Consider the following 15,556-nt stretch of genomic DNA (forward strand, 5'->3'; position numbering starts at 1 on the left):
CTGTACTCATGGAGGCTCCCTAAAGACCTATAGGGAATGCTTATGAAAGACCATTAGGTGAAGGTTTAGACACACCAAAAGAGCATTTATCTCTTACTTGCTTACTAATTGCCACTATCCACTACTCCTTCCAAACAAACCTTCTACCTATTAATATCATGTTCTTTGGGATTCGTGTATATCACTTCTTCATCCCCAAAGCCTTTACTCTTTCTTTAAGGACCTTCTCAATTTTGAATCCTCATAGTCATTGCAACTTTTATTCCCACAGAATTTTCTCTGACTTTCATTAGTAGTAAGTCCAAGTGCCCCAGGGGACTGTGACTTACCTTTGTACCTTCAGCAGTGTATGTACCTTTTTTTAAACTTGAGTTTAACTTCTGATCATTTATGAGCAATGGTGAGAACCTATGCACACCTTAGAATAAACTATGCTTCAGCAGTAAAATCCTGTGTTATCTGAGATATTTCTAGACTCTTCAGAATGTATTATTATGGGCTAAGGAGGTTGTTGTGGTTGTTGTTTTTTTAACACTGTCTATGAGGTCTATTTGAGCCTGTGATATAGCATCTAAACGTGATTTATGAAACTAGCTACTCTGTATTATTTATAAGCCTAAGCCCCTTGTGTACAGAAATATCTGTCTTTTCAAAACTCACAACTCCCTACCCTAGGACCCTGCATATAGGATGAAATCTTTGGTGAATGAATACTTATTTTTTAAGTGAAACAAAAACAGTTTGTGACACAGTGGGGAAATTCTATATTTAGGTGGACTTCTTCAAGCTTTTAAAGTTTAGAATTTAAGAGAAATTACGAGTATCACTTTTAACCTTGGGCAAGTCTGTTTGATAGTAGTTCTTGATTTTTAGTTGGCACTGTGTTGTGTGTGCCTTCATTTTTAACTCACTCTACTCTATGTGGCATCTGTGAGTTAAATAAACACCTACATTTCTCTCCTGTATCTGATACCTCTTAAATCCCAATTCTGTTTCTCTTCACTATGAACTGGGGGAACACTTACTTGACCCCAATCATACTCAACCTTATGTTTCCCTTTACTTTTCATATGTTTAGATAGTACATAATGAAGTTACTTTGTAAGTTATGTAATTCATGTGTACTTTTACTTACTAGGAACTTAAATAGTACTTGTTTGAAGTTAAAAATAAAATCTAGATTTATACATGGTAAGAACCTTAGGGATCAATAGCCCATTTTTCAGATGACCAAACTGAGGCCAGAATGTTTAGTGATTTTGTCAGAGCCAATCTACCAGTAATGGATACAGCCTAGATTTCTATCCAGGTCAACGATCTATGCAAGAAGATATATTTTATGCTTGCTATCAACAGATTTTTAGGTAGCATCATAACAAATTTTAATTGATTGACTGAAATAAGATAAAGTTTTTTTTGAAAGACTACAAATAACACAGTAATTTATCTGCAGACTCAAATATGATAGATATATAATTAATATCATTTAAAATGAACTCTGTATTCATTTTATTTTTTTCTTTTCAAGTAGAAGTGCACTCTTATTTTTCTGGGCATAGAGAAAAATTTATCTACCTTCTAGTTCCACTATGGCATTTCCTCTCCTTCCAGAACCCTTCTCCAGGGGAGAGGACTATAGCCTAGCAGTTAGTGGTGTCTCTCAAGTAAAAACGGAAGAACTGTGAATTGATTAACCTATTAGCATTATGTTGCTTGGGAGAATAAAAGTTAATATGAAATAGTAGCCATAACTAAGTCCGACTTCAGAGGTCAACTGCCTATGTCCCTTGTAAGATAATGCAAGATAACATTATGTAAAATACTGTTCCCAGGGATCATGAACTTAAATAGCATCAGGATCTAGGAAGTATAGTGAGCTATACTAAAGACAAGAGGAAGTAGTAGGGACTGTGGTAGACCAAAGAAGACATACTCACTTTCAAAATATTTCAAAATGACTTCACAGTCAATCTAAATTTGGCTCCCAAGGGCAGCCAGTTATCCATCTTTGATATGAAGGCATCACATAGCAAGGCAAAATTGTAATAAATCTGCTCTTTTAATGAAACTAACAGCATCTTTTCTTACTGTTGACCTAGATAATTGGGAGTATCTACAATACTTTTAAGTAATTCTAAGGTGTATAAAAAAGATAGATTCTTACACACTTCTATGCTGATGCTGTTATATCAGATAGACACATATGATCCATGGCAGTCTAAATATTTCCTTGAATTTAGTTGACTAATGAAAAATATTTACTGATCAAGCAACCACTGCCAATTGCAATATTAGTTTGATGTTATTTTAATGAAAGAAATGTAGTAGTAGGGCGCCTGGGTGGCTTAGTTGGTTAGGTGTCCGACTCTCGATTTTGGCTCAGGTCATGATCTTAAGGTCATGGGATCCAGCCCCTGCATTGGGGTCTGCCCCTTCCCCCACCTGTGCATTTTCTCTTTCTCTCTCAATAAAATATTAAAAAAAAAAAGAAGAAATGTAGTAATAGTGACTGTAGTGGTCCCGTATTACTATGTAGTTTTAGGTTTCCATTTGTATCTGAATCTCAATGTGCAAAACAATCAAATCCTTACACTTCTTATTTCTCAAGTAATTGATGCTGTAAATAGATGGATAGATAGCATTTTGAAGTCAGAGAAAATCAAACGGTTAAATAGAGTGAACACAATTAAAGTTCAAGGGTTCTTATCTCTATATTCTCACACTTGGGCAACTGGGTAGGGCTCAAGAATAAAGTAACTGGTATTGTTCATTATATTCTATTGTGTGATAATTAAAAGAGCAGTTATGCATACATCTGGAATTAGATCAGGTTCCTGTCCATAAATTTTTCAATAGAATTTAATCCAATGAACTTAAATATGGCAAATAGAAAATGACACAACCAATTATGAAAACACTGAGTTTAGAGGAATGAAGAAGACTCATGTTTGCAACGTTGCTGTATGTAGTAGAAACCTTCCTATTTAATACAGTTGGGATCAGCAGGTGGTACCACAAAGATTTTTTAAAGAAATGGATCTTAAAAATTAACACATGCATACAATACACTTGTTTAAATTTAAAAACTCGATTATAGATTTGCCAGTATTTTTATGTAAGCCAAGAACTATTTTTGAGTTTGGATTACTGATTAGATTTTATCATTCTTTTTTTTTCTTTTTTTTTTTTGTAAATCCCAAAATGCATCATCTATGATTTCTAATTTAAGTTGTTTCACGAATGTCTTTAAGTGCAAATCCATTGCAAGAAAATCTGAGAGCAGAATACTACTTTCTTTATGATTGTTTCTAATCTTTTAAAGTTGTCTTACTTATATCCAACTCTCCAGCATTTTTAAAGGTGACTGAATTTTATAAAGTCTTCCCAAAATGTTAAGGTTTAGAACACCTCTCATTCTTTTGACACTTATATTTAAATTGCTTTATATAATATTTAACTAAATTATACAATTTCCTATTAGCCTAACTGGCATAAAGTGATTTGGGAACAAACATAACGGACTTACTGCAAGCATACAAATCACTTGATGGAAGCAGAAATATTTGAGTGTTCTAGAACTTTCTGAGGTGATGGAAATGTTCTCTACAAAGTCCAAAAAGGTGGCATATGAAATGTGGCTATTGTCACTGAAGAATTTTAAGGTTAGTTAATTTTAGTTAATTAAAATTTAAATAGCTACATGTGGCTAGTAGCTAGTCTATCAGACGGTGCAGTTCTGAAAAGTAGCACACTTGCATTTAACCTGCTGGAGCATCTGTGCAAAGTGTCAGATAATCTATGAGGTGGTAAATGTTTAAGCGTACTTCCTCTGTAGCCGAATTAAGATTTAAGGGAAGAAAGGCTTGGGAAACTCAAATTGATTTGGGATTCATTTTTGTTTTGTTTTATTGCTTTTTATTTGTTTTGGGGTTTTTTGCTCCTATTTGAGTATAGATTTCATTTGATGGGATTTTAAAAATTTATGCAGAAGAAGGAAAGCCAAAACATTAGAAAGAGGTTTGTAGCTCCTTCTGAAACATTCCATCAACACAAACCTATTTAGAAAGTAAACAACATTACTTGTCACAGTGGCAAAAGAAAAACAAAAATGTGTTCTTAATTTAGAATCATGGATCCACAGGAGGCATAGGATGAACTTGTTGAGTCTCTAGACCCTTTGAAAAAAACATATAATACTTTAAAGATATGTGGCTGTGCTTATTTTTCTGAGGAAAAGGTCCCAGCTCTTCTCAGCTTATCATAGCAGTCCATGATTTCCTGAAAAAGTTAAGAATAACTTCACTGGGTTACTGCTTAATGCTTTTTGATGCCAGAAGTTAACTAAGTAGTAAACTGATAGAATTGAAGCCTATTCTTACAAACATTATAAATCCGTCTTTCTATCCAACCGTCCACATATATATTTCACATCATATAGTTCATATGTGTAGTTAAATATGTAATATTTTAATTAAACATTGCACAATATATAATTTATGTGCATTTTAAGATTATATGTATAATTTAATTAATTGGCTAAACCTGTGGAACATAATTGAGAAAAGAGAGAGAATAGTATAATTTCTCGGAGGGATTCTCTAAAATTGGATAGCCAAAATCACTATCATATTAAATGTGAACGTTCAGCTATAAATTATTGGAAAAATCATAAAAATATAGATTAAACCATCTCTCAGTTTATTATATCAGTGCATTTGCAAATGTTCTTGCTTATGAATGACCAAGTCCATTAAAGTGGTGCATTATGGTACAATTTATGAAACACAAAAAGACTGTCACCAGTCCCATACTCAATAAAAGGACATGAAAACATGGGGAAAATTAGAAAATTGAAATTTTATATGTTTTAAGAAAAATTAAGGTATTTATGTTTTAATGTGTTTCCCTTTCTGACCAGTATTTTTGTTTAATGCATCAACCACTGGTCCAAACACATCAGGTAGGATGGACTCTACTGTAGTATTATTAGTTCTCTTCTAAAAGTGAGAGAACCCATCAGGGGTTTCTGTTATTTTCTACAACCACATAAATAGTAAATCCTAGCACTGAGATGTATCTTACACCAAAGGAGTTGATTTCAACTCCTTTGTTATAATGCCTCCCATGACAGAGGCTCAGCAGTTTGAAAGCTGTCGGTACCCAGAGTAAAGGTTTGAAGGTAAGATTTGCTCCACTCTGTCTAGAATGAAACTACAGCCTCACTTGTTGAACTAGCCAGCCCTTTTTGTTTCTTCCAGAGATTTCCTGGACCACTGTTTCTTTCAGTTTAGAGATCCACACGACAAAAGTTCAATGGGGTCTTTTCTGTTTGATTTTTTTAAAACACTGACAGCATAAGGTTGCCATAAAAACAACAAATATATTTACCTCTAATGGGAATTTATCAGCTCCGTGTGGTAAAATGTTTATTTAATTGATTAAGAGAAACACTGAGCAGCATCTATTATATAAAAGATTACTTTTGTTTTTAAAATATGTGTTTCAAAAATGGGAGCACAATAAACCATACAGACTCCTTGAGGTTAAGCTGATTAATATTTGGAAAGAATCTAACATCATTCCTTATGTCATCTAGGGACTCAGAGAAGACCTTGTTTTTCTCTCCCCCTCCTCTAAAAATATTAGCTTGACGCTGGCTTATTATCCCCTACATTGCTCTGAGTTTTAATACCTCTTAGAACAGTGGTTCTCAAACTAACTGCTCAGGGACCTGCAGGGGCAAGGGAATGTGGGGCAGGAGGTGGGTGTAGTTTGAAAAAGTTCTCGGTGTTACTCAGATTTTTCCATCCGCATAGGCACCCATTCCCGTAGGCAGCCATTATGTGGTAAGAGTTCAGAGGCCTCAGAAAGGTCACCCCTGCTCTGAAATAGTTTGGTCTTTCATTGCACATTAAACTTGCAACACAGTCATGGACTATTCCCCCCTCCCCAGTAATAAGGGAATTGAACTCTAGCCCTGGAGTAAGACACACCTGAATTTATAACAAATCTTGAGTCAACCACTACTACAAAAGCTGACCTTTTCACCAGGGCTCTGTGATCTCCATCGGTAAGGTAAAAATTATGATACCAGTACTGCAAGATTTTTGTGAAGATGAACATATTACATGTATATGGCATTTAGCAAGCATGGTACCTAGCAGATAATAGGAGTTGAAAGAATATAATTATTATGACCACCATTGCCATAGGAAATGGTACAGTGTACTGTTTGCTTATTAAACGTCCCGTATGTCCAGAGCTGTGGAATTTACATGGGCAGAGCCAGCCCCAGGAAACACTGGGAGGTGGTTATTTTCTCTGAGACCTCTCACTGGATTCCTGATCATCATGGCTTTGCTGCCTGCATTTATTTTGAATATGTCACATTTCAAATATTCTCCTGTCAGGTCATGGTAGACAAGAAGTCTCATCTTTTCCTTCTGACATTATAGTCCTTCTGCATATGTCTGAAGTTAATTCTTTTCCTCCTTATATCATTCATATTTTGTAAACATAAGCAATTTGTCACTACTGTGTATATACAAATGAAATGATAATGCTTAAGAGCCTTATTGGTTTTCCCCATCTGTAAAATAGGGGTAACAAGCCCTTCTTGTTACATTTCTCTTTAATACCTCTGTCTCTCTCTCTGTGTCTCTGTTGCTGTGACTCTCTGTCTCTTTCTCCCCCTCCTCTCTCTTCCCTTCTCTTTTGTGTAGGTAGATCCTGCTTATATTTTCATTGCTTAATTCTCTGCATAATGTCTGTTTCCATTACTACACATAAATCACTTTTTTAATATCTAGCCAAATGCCAAAAGTAAGAACATTATATTTACTAGATAAATGAATGAATTATTGAATTAATTAAATCGATGAGAGCAGCTAGAGAAATGTAGACTTTAGCTCCTATGAAACTGGACGGTGTTAGCTATGGTGTAATTAAAATACTCATTGTTGGCCTATCTTGTTCATCATCTTGGTCAGGTGATGCCATCAGAACCAAGGTCAGTCCTGTAATTTCTTCCCAACACATTCCTTTCTTATAAGGCCCATTTCAGTCGGAGAGAGTGCATACACACCATGCCTGTGGGATAAGATTGATGACATTAAATTTGTTTCTCACAGAATATTGGGTGGATCTCTGTTGCATGATTAAGTTATTTTTATTTTTTAATCTGTAGAAACTAAATTCAGTCTGGCACGCTAGTCTAGAGAAAGCATATTCAATAATTTTATTGTAACTTATTTTCATTATAAGCAATGGGAGGAGTTTATTTTTTATTTTTTTAATTTTTTGGTGGGAAAAGAAAGGTTGCTTTATGCCGGCAACCTGGGAAGATGGTTCTCAAAGACCATCTTCTAGATAGGAGGTATCAGAACTGGGTTCAAAAGTTTGTGAGGTTTTGAACTTGATTCGCTTTCCCTCTTTTCTTGCAGGCTGGGTACGGTTCTTTGTCAGGGTATTGGATAATTTCTCGAAGCAGGATAACTTCCAGAGAGGAAGCAACATAGGCATCTAGAGTTCAATGGTATAATGCATCTAGGGCCTCATACCCATTAACCAGGGCTCTGATCCTGTCCTGCAAATATAGAGAGGCCACATCACATTCCTGGGCCCCAGATGAGGCCCGAAATACCCTCCAGGAAACAGCATCTTTACCTGCTTGGCCCTAAGCACCTGTTATCCTATCATTCCTTTTATGGTGGTGTCAGAGATTTCAGGAACTGAGATAGTGAACTTGCCCGTTTTCAAATGCTGATTATTTTACTGATGGCTTTGAAAGTGCTGTGGCCTTCAGAGTAGATCTCAGATTTGGTGGATGGTTGTTGGGTGTAGGGAAGGTAAATCTTCTTTGCTTAGGTAGTTTCATTATAAAGCATGGATTTTAGAGACAAAGAACTGCCAGATTTAGCAAATAAAAATATGGGATGTTCAATTAAATTTGAATTTTAAGTACACAAAGAATAATTTTTTAGTATCACTAAGTTTGATAGTTCATGTTGTTTTCATCGTTTATAGAACGTTAGAAAATGTTCTATTTTTATTTGGCAATTCTACTGAGGTAGCATTTCCCATGAGAAAGTGTCTTATCCCATTTCTTCACGTATACCGCACTCATGTTAAATAAGGGAGTAGTACAAGCTAATAAAGAAACCAGGGTAAGATTTATGATATGAAATACCAGGGAAAAGCATGCAACATTAATATAGTAACTTACATTAAAATAATAGGAAGTTGGAAATAAATTGTTTTCCTCTAAACGTTAGGGTCAAGTAAGGTAAGTGCGAGGCTATATTACCTCACATGATTAAACAAAGCAGTGTAGCAATGGCGGTTAATAAGCAAAAGCCAGTCGATAACATCAGCATAAAATTCAGGGGACTAAAAAAAACATGCTGTAATGTCAAAGCCGCATTACCTGGTGCATTTTCTGATGTTCTAAGTGGTCTTTGCATTAATAACGACAAAATTTTGAGGGCTTTTTTTTTTTTTTTTTTGAGAGCTCTAGAGGGAAAGTGTCCCAAAAGATGACTACCCTGGTTCAAGCGATTTCACTTCGGAGTTAATGTAAATCATCCCTTGCTTTGCACATGATCTGTTGTGTCAATTCCTTTAGAGTCTTTGTTAGCTTTTCTAGCACAGTTGCTATCACAAGATAAATCTCATACACAAAACCTACACTGGGTCTGTGTTTGTCTCAGACTCGGTGAAAATTTTACATGGTGCCTAGCAATCAGTGACACCGACTTCCTCACTGTGTTCACACATGTCACATCCCCGTTTCTCACTGCCGGACCTGTTTTTGCCCCACCATCCCGACCGCCCCCAGCTCAGTGGCTCTGACACTTTCTAGTTTTGCTCAGGCCCCCCTTGGGAGCCAAGCTTCCCAGCTGGGTCTTCTCCCCACACTCATCAGCGCCAAGTTCCTTCCGATCCTTGCAGCTTTGGGCAGAGGATCACAGACCTGGAGACTTTCAGCGTCACCCATCAAGTCACACCAGGCACACATATGCTTGTCCACGTGTTCACACACAATGAATCTTTTCATTTAATGAGGCAATTTGTCCTGTCAACTTGGCCCCATTTCCTTTATTTTATACAGAAGGACATGAGCACGTAAAGATCAGGAGATTGTTTTCAAAGTCACATAGTCACTTACGAGTCAAGGCTGGAACCCTGATACCTTCATTAAATCAGTCTTTTCAGAGACTTAAGATTTTCCCTCTGTCTTATGGGATCATATGGGCACAGAATGGTGGTTTTGTGAAAAGTAAATGAGAAAAAGTATCTCGCTAAACTGCTTTTTGTGGGCTTTCAGAAAATGTTTGTTTCCTCTCCCCGTTTTCACCAAACTGAGAGACAATTTATTAGAATCTATTAATATAATGTATTAAGAGACCAGGCTTTGGTTGCTAAGAATTGCATTCATTCCCAGCTCTCTGCCTAACCTGTTTTTTGACTCTGACAAATTTGTTTAATCTTTCTATTCCTAGACATAGTTCTTAGCCATACAATAATGTTCATATATGATTCATATATATATATATATATATATAATCTTATATTATATTCTTATATGATTCTGTAATTTTTCTATTTTAGAGTCTGATTCAGCATTTCGCACATAGTGGTAACTCAGTTTCTTCAAATTAATAAATAAATGAGTAAATAGTAGTGCCCAATATTGTTATTATTTTCTGGCTGTTTAATGACACATTTGAAACTAACAGAGGTATTATATGGTTTCTGTGGATATTTTAAAGTAAACTATGGGATATTTAAGGTAATTGGATTCTTTTAATCAGAGTTCGATTTTTAGTCAGTTTCAGAATATTTCACATTGACCCTCATTGAAACCTCTGGCTTTCTTTCACATCCCAAAGCTCTTTCCCTTCTCTCTAAGTCCCTACTCAAAAACTAGTGCATATTTTGTAAAACATTTATTACCTTGTATACACTAAATAAAGTTTAAATTCCTCTACAGGACATTAAGGAACTTAACAATTTGTTTTCAGTGAACCAGCATAAACCATGTCCGGCTACCCCGCCACGTCCTGGTCCCATCTCTTTCCAGGTCATACCCATACACCACTACCCTATATTCACCCACACCGGGGCTCCATGCCCAAAAGTCACTCACGAACAGTGTTGTGGAATGGAAAGCAGTGAGGTACATGAGCGGAGAAAAATGTGGCCATTTCATTTTGTAGTTGTGGGGGCCGTCTCTTTAAGCCCCACTAGCTTTATCTAAAGCTAGGGTATCAATACAACGTAGAGCTCAGAAGTCTTTGCTTGTTTTGTTCCTTCTGTCTAAAAGCATTTAAGTTGCTTATTTTGTGGCAAAGTTGCATTTATTTTTTTAAGATCTGCTTATCCCCTTTATTCACATTAATACGTAACTAATAATGTTTAAGTTGCACGCTCTGGCATTTCTACTCTCTTATGTCTTCGTTGGCACTGTATCATTTCTGTTTAGTGTGTCAATTTCTAAAACAATTAGTCATAGGTAGTAAGAGTGAAGGGGGCTTTAAACAATCATTTACTCCAACATCCTCATTTAAAAACTAAGAAAACTGAAGTCAAACTCCTTAATAACATATCTTTTACAATTAATTGTATAATATGTGCCTCCCTAGTAGCGTGTGAATTTACAAGTTGAAAATGATGTCTGTCTGATCAGTTTAGTTCTTATCCACAGTGACTGGTTCAGGGTAGACCTACAGTGTGGATATTTCTGGAATAACTGAAAGTCTACTTCTGGCCAAAGTTCTGAATCCTAGGTTAGTGCTTTTGTGCTCTACTCTATTTACTCTCATTCAAACTTCATCTTTTTCTACAGATTCACTTACTGAAAATCTCTCTTGAAAGTTTTTGATCGTCCTGGAGTGGTCTATATAAAGATGATCCCTATAAGAGTCAAGAGCTCTCTGGTTCTACAATACAGTCACTTAACTTGCACTGGAGTTGTAATGATGCATACTTTCCGAGAGGCAGGCCCAGAGAGAAGTGAAGCTGAAACAGTAGCATTTTTTTCCTGGTCAAGTTCCCGGACATCTACCCTTGACATCAAACCCAGTAGTCCTTTCGTTTGTCTAACAACTGATTGTTTCAACTCTGACTTCATAATAATGCCTATTTTGTGTTGCTCATGGCTATCTGCATCCAACTTTCATGCTTGTTTACCTTGTTTCTACTCTACAATAACCTAAGGGGAAGCAGGGAAGTTATGAGAGTCCATTATTTTATAGATGAGGAAACTAAGTTTTGGTATGAATTAAGATGTCCTTTCTCCCATCTTAGAGTTTACATTGCGTAATTTTGCTTCTCACTGCTGGGCTGGGTCCGCCTTAGGACCATATTCTATACTTATTCCACATGAGTAGGAGAAACCTAATATTCTTCCGTTTAAGTTCTAGCAAAATTCCAAGAACAGCCACAGGCTATACACCCATTGAGTCCTCATGCTCAAGGCCCCTTCAATTCCTGAAAATAAACAGCTGGCTGCTTCAGATTGTGGTTTAGGAATGCAAGGCAGCATTTGGTAATTAGCACTTGAACTGAGCAATAACCTTCAATGAGTCTTTCATTTCCCTGCTCAGGGAGAGGGGCCTCAACAAACAGAGACCGAGTGTGCGCCAGCATCAGTTTGTCAGAGTGGGAGACATTCGTGAGATGTATGGCCTTAACCAGGTTCTTTAACTTCTCTGCGCCCCTCAGACGCTTCATGTAGGAAAGCGATGCCACCGCAAGGTTGCGGAAAAGGGCGAACGAAGTAACAGAGATAACACAATAGGGCTTGGCTCATAGTGAGTGCTTAGTCAATAGTATTCCTAGTCGTTATTATTATTCATGACTTTGTGAAACTTAAAAGCAACATTCATCCAATCTGAGTTGATCATTGAAAGTATGATCGTATTTTTCTTTATGTAAATAAATTGCTTTTAAAACAAGAGCAAAAAGGGTTTGGAATGAATTTCTTTGTGTATAATTAGGTGATTTCAGTTCATTTTATTTGAGTAAAAGCATCTTTGTCGTTTTTGACCATGGTAGAAACAGCACACGTCTCTCGCATGACTGGTACCACATTGGGAAAGTAAATAACCTTATGTTGAAGTTGAAAGTGCAGTTACACGTGCCAGATCCTCTCTTGAGACTTGCCTGAAATTCATCCCTTTAGGGTTTGTGTGTTAATAATGAAGGGTGGAAATCTGCTGTAAGCATTCAGCTTGATTTAGACCTAGGTTAATATTGTTTGCCTGTAATATATTTAACATTCCAAGACTCCTTTTTGATTTATTTTATCACATCCATCGTAAAGCTAACAATTATAATCACTCCCATTTTTCTATTAAAGCAGCTAGGACACAACAAAGCAGAGGACTAATACAGCTTGACAAATGATAGCCTTTCAAAGCTCTTTCTCCTCAAGAAAATGGAAAATATTCTGTGCGGGCAGTTGACAGTAAAAAGGAAATCTCTTCCCACGAAGTTATCTCATATAAATATTAATATTCCTTATATGGCCATTACTTCCAGCATTTCATTTTCCAAATGCACTTTTTACAAACACGTAATATTATGGTCCATTACCAACCACTAATGGAGAATTTTATGACCAACTTTTGCACCAAAAACGATTATTGGCTGTGTGAGGATAGATTTGCAAAACAAGATATGGTAGCATTTAAATGGCCACTTATTTTTAGAGGGCTGCCCTGACGACGGTTGCCTAAAACTTCGATTGCCATCTCATGGCCTCATTTTCTCCAGACCCACATGGGTGTCTCTTGCACTTAAGGAGCATAATGGAAGCCAATTTGATTAAAATAGGATGTTTCTTATCATTAGGAAATTTGGGGATGGAAAAATAAGAACTCGTATAATAAATATATAATTTGAAGCCATGTTTATCCTCCAAGGTAATTAGCATTCAATTCTTTCAGCAATCAGGAAGGCACCAGATTTTTCTCCTCTATGCTCTTTTCAGGGAGAGTGGTATGTATAATTCAGGTAGGCCAAACTGAGCAAAGTAAACTATTTCATTTATGGTTATGAATATTATGGGCATCATTCTGTAGTGCATATCTTCCCCTCAGCCCATAAAATTGTTCTTTTAAGCATATTCATAGTCAAAATTTCTAGAGAGATCCCTAAGGTTCTCATCTTGTCGTAACATCATAATTCCTTCTATCTTGTTTTTACTGACTAACTTGGATATCTGGATCCACCAAATTATTTTTTAAATGTCTTCCTTTATTGGCACTGCTACAGTCCATTTTAAACATTGATGTCTGAGGATTAGTTATAATGTAAACAATGATTCAGTAAAATGTATCATTTACATTTGTATTTAAAATAGTACTTAAGGAGATGGCTCTGAGTCTAGAATTCATGTACTGAAATAGAAGGTGATAATGTGTTAGGTTTTTTGTGTTATTTTGTTTTAATTGGAATTTCTAGGATTTATCCATATTTATTAAATAAACTTTAAGTATCTAATTTTATAATTAGTCTCCATGGAAAGGTCTCTTGAATATTGTCTCCATACTGTTTAAAACATAAATGAGAAGGATAAAGCAAACAATTATTAAATAAAATAGAAGTTAAGTCCCACAAGAAGCCACAGAACTAGTTTGTGGCTACACAAAGAATCAAACCTAGAATTTCTGATTTTCTGGTGTTCTTTTCACTACTTCTCTAAAGAAGTCAGTGTTAAGACAACTGACCTTAGTACATGGTTTAATCTTTACTTGTTCGTGTAAGATGGACTTCACACTATTATGGTATTGGCATGAAACATACAAAATATAAATGTTAATATGACATCTTCTATGTGATAATTAATCATATGTAGCAATATAATATGACAAACATTCATTAAATTGCTAATCCTGTCAATATAAAAATTTCTGTGAAGAGTATTCTTTGTACCTTAAGAAAGCCAAATAATACCAGTAATTAATGAGAAGTGAAACCACTCAACAGTAAAATGCTTTCAGATTTTTAAAACTACTTTAGTCATTTGCAATTATTCAGGAACACTATTAAGAAGTTTTTTGTTTTGTTTTTTTTTTGCATCATGGAGATGGGATTCTGCTTTTTTTTTTTTTTGACAGAAACATTTGCTAAATCACAAAAATGATAAATAAGGTTATATGAGTTAGGAGACTTTTGGAAATATAGTTCCAAAGAGAAAACTTCCTACATGATGGAAGAAAAAATATAATTTAACTTAGATGCTTTTCTGTATAACAGTCCATTTTTTAATCATTGATGTCTGAGGATTAGTTATGCATATGACATCACACTCTTACTCTTCCTAGTCTCTTCACCTTCTCCTCCATTGTCTGAAATATTTACCTGTCATACATAGTCTTAAATACTACATTCCCCAAGAATCCTCCCCAGACTCCCATGGCTGTGGTAAAAACCCTCCAATATGCTCCTCAGTGTCCTGTAATTTGCCCAGCATTTGTCACATGTGTTACTACAGTTGCCCATTTACCTGGCATTATATCCTACTGGACTCTCCACTCTACCAGGAAAGGAGCTTGGGTGTCCCGTTACCTGGCCCAGAGTTTCATACATAGCAAGTTGATCAGCTCTGATGGAGCTAAAATATACTAAAATTAACCAAGCACTGGGGCACCTGGGTGGCTCAGTTGGTTAATGGTCTGCCTTTGGCTCCCAGTCCAGGGTCCAGGGATTGAGCCCCACATATGGCTTCCTGCTCAGCAGGGAGTCTGCTTCTCCCTCTGCCCCTCCCCACCTCATGCTCTCTCTCTCTCCCACATATAAATAAATAAAATCTTAAAAAAAATAAAAAATAAAGTTAACCAAGTCCTGTGTAATTCATTATAGCTAACATATGCAGGGTATCTTGTGAAGTTCTTTACATCTCCTTATTTCACCCATATTACAGATAAGGAAGCTGAGACTCCTGCAGGCTAAGAGGTATAGGAGGTCACGTACCATAGAAGGTCAGAGTAAGGAAATCCTGCCCATTCTCTTTCCTCACTTATTCTTTCATTCAGCGGATTTGTGCTGAGCCTCCCTCTACGTGCCAGACATTATGTCAGAGCTGGAGATCCAAAGATAAATAGGTTAAGACCTCCTGAAGCTCTCTGCCTAGTCAGAAAAATAGACGATAAACAGTAATTATAATACAGTGTGATAAGAGCCTTGACAGAACAATGTATTCTTGTGCCGTGGGATTTCCAAAGAAGGAATAAGAATTGTGCATATTCATTTGCACTATTTCAATTTTTAATATTCTTTTAATACCCTTTTCTGTCTGAATGTGTAGTATATACCACTGTAATTCAGAAAAAGGTAGGCAAAGGCCTATGCAAACTAATGAAATTTTAAATAGTGCAGTAGCATTGCTAAACCAATGAGTTTTCATTATTCATATTATACATTAATTTGAGTATCAAACAGAAGTCTGTATAGAGCCTAATCCGTGACAGTTTCAAATGGCTTGCTTAGGCAACATTGTCGTCATTGTCATTTATACAATTTGGAATCCCAAGATAATTCTCAAGAGAAT

At 36.1% G+C, this 15,556-nt stretch overlaps 1 long non-coding RNA gene across 1 annotated transcript in view; it reads left to right on the forward strand.

Annotated features, from left to right (window-relative positions):
• The window catches only part of LOC113918695, a 310,636-nt gene extending 298,754 nt beyond the window's left edge, over positions 1-11,882 (forward strand). The window contains exon 4 of the long non-coding RNA XR_004819662.1: positions 10,847-11,882. This is a non-coding gene — a long non-coding RNA (uncharacterized LOC113918695). The remainder of the gene's footprint in view (positions 1-10,846) is intronic.
• Positions 11,883-15,556: the final 3,674 nt, after the last annotated feature.

This window comes from Zalophus californianus, chromosome 1, assembly GCF_009762305.2.
Source record: "Zalophus californianus isolate mZalCal1 chromosome 1, mZalCal1.pri.v2, whole genome shotgun sequence".
Classification (NCBI taxonomy): domain Eukaryota; kingdom Metazoa; phylum Chordata; class Mammalia; order Carnivora; family Otariidae; genus Zalophus; species Zalophus californianus.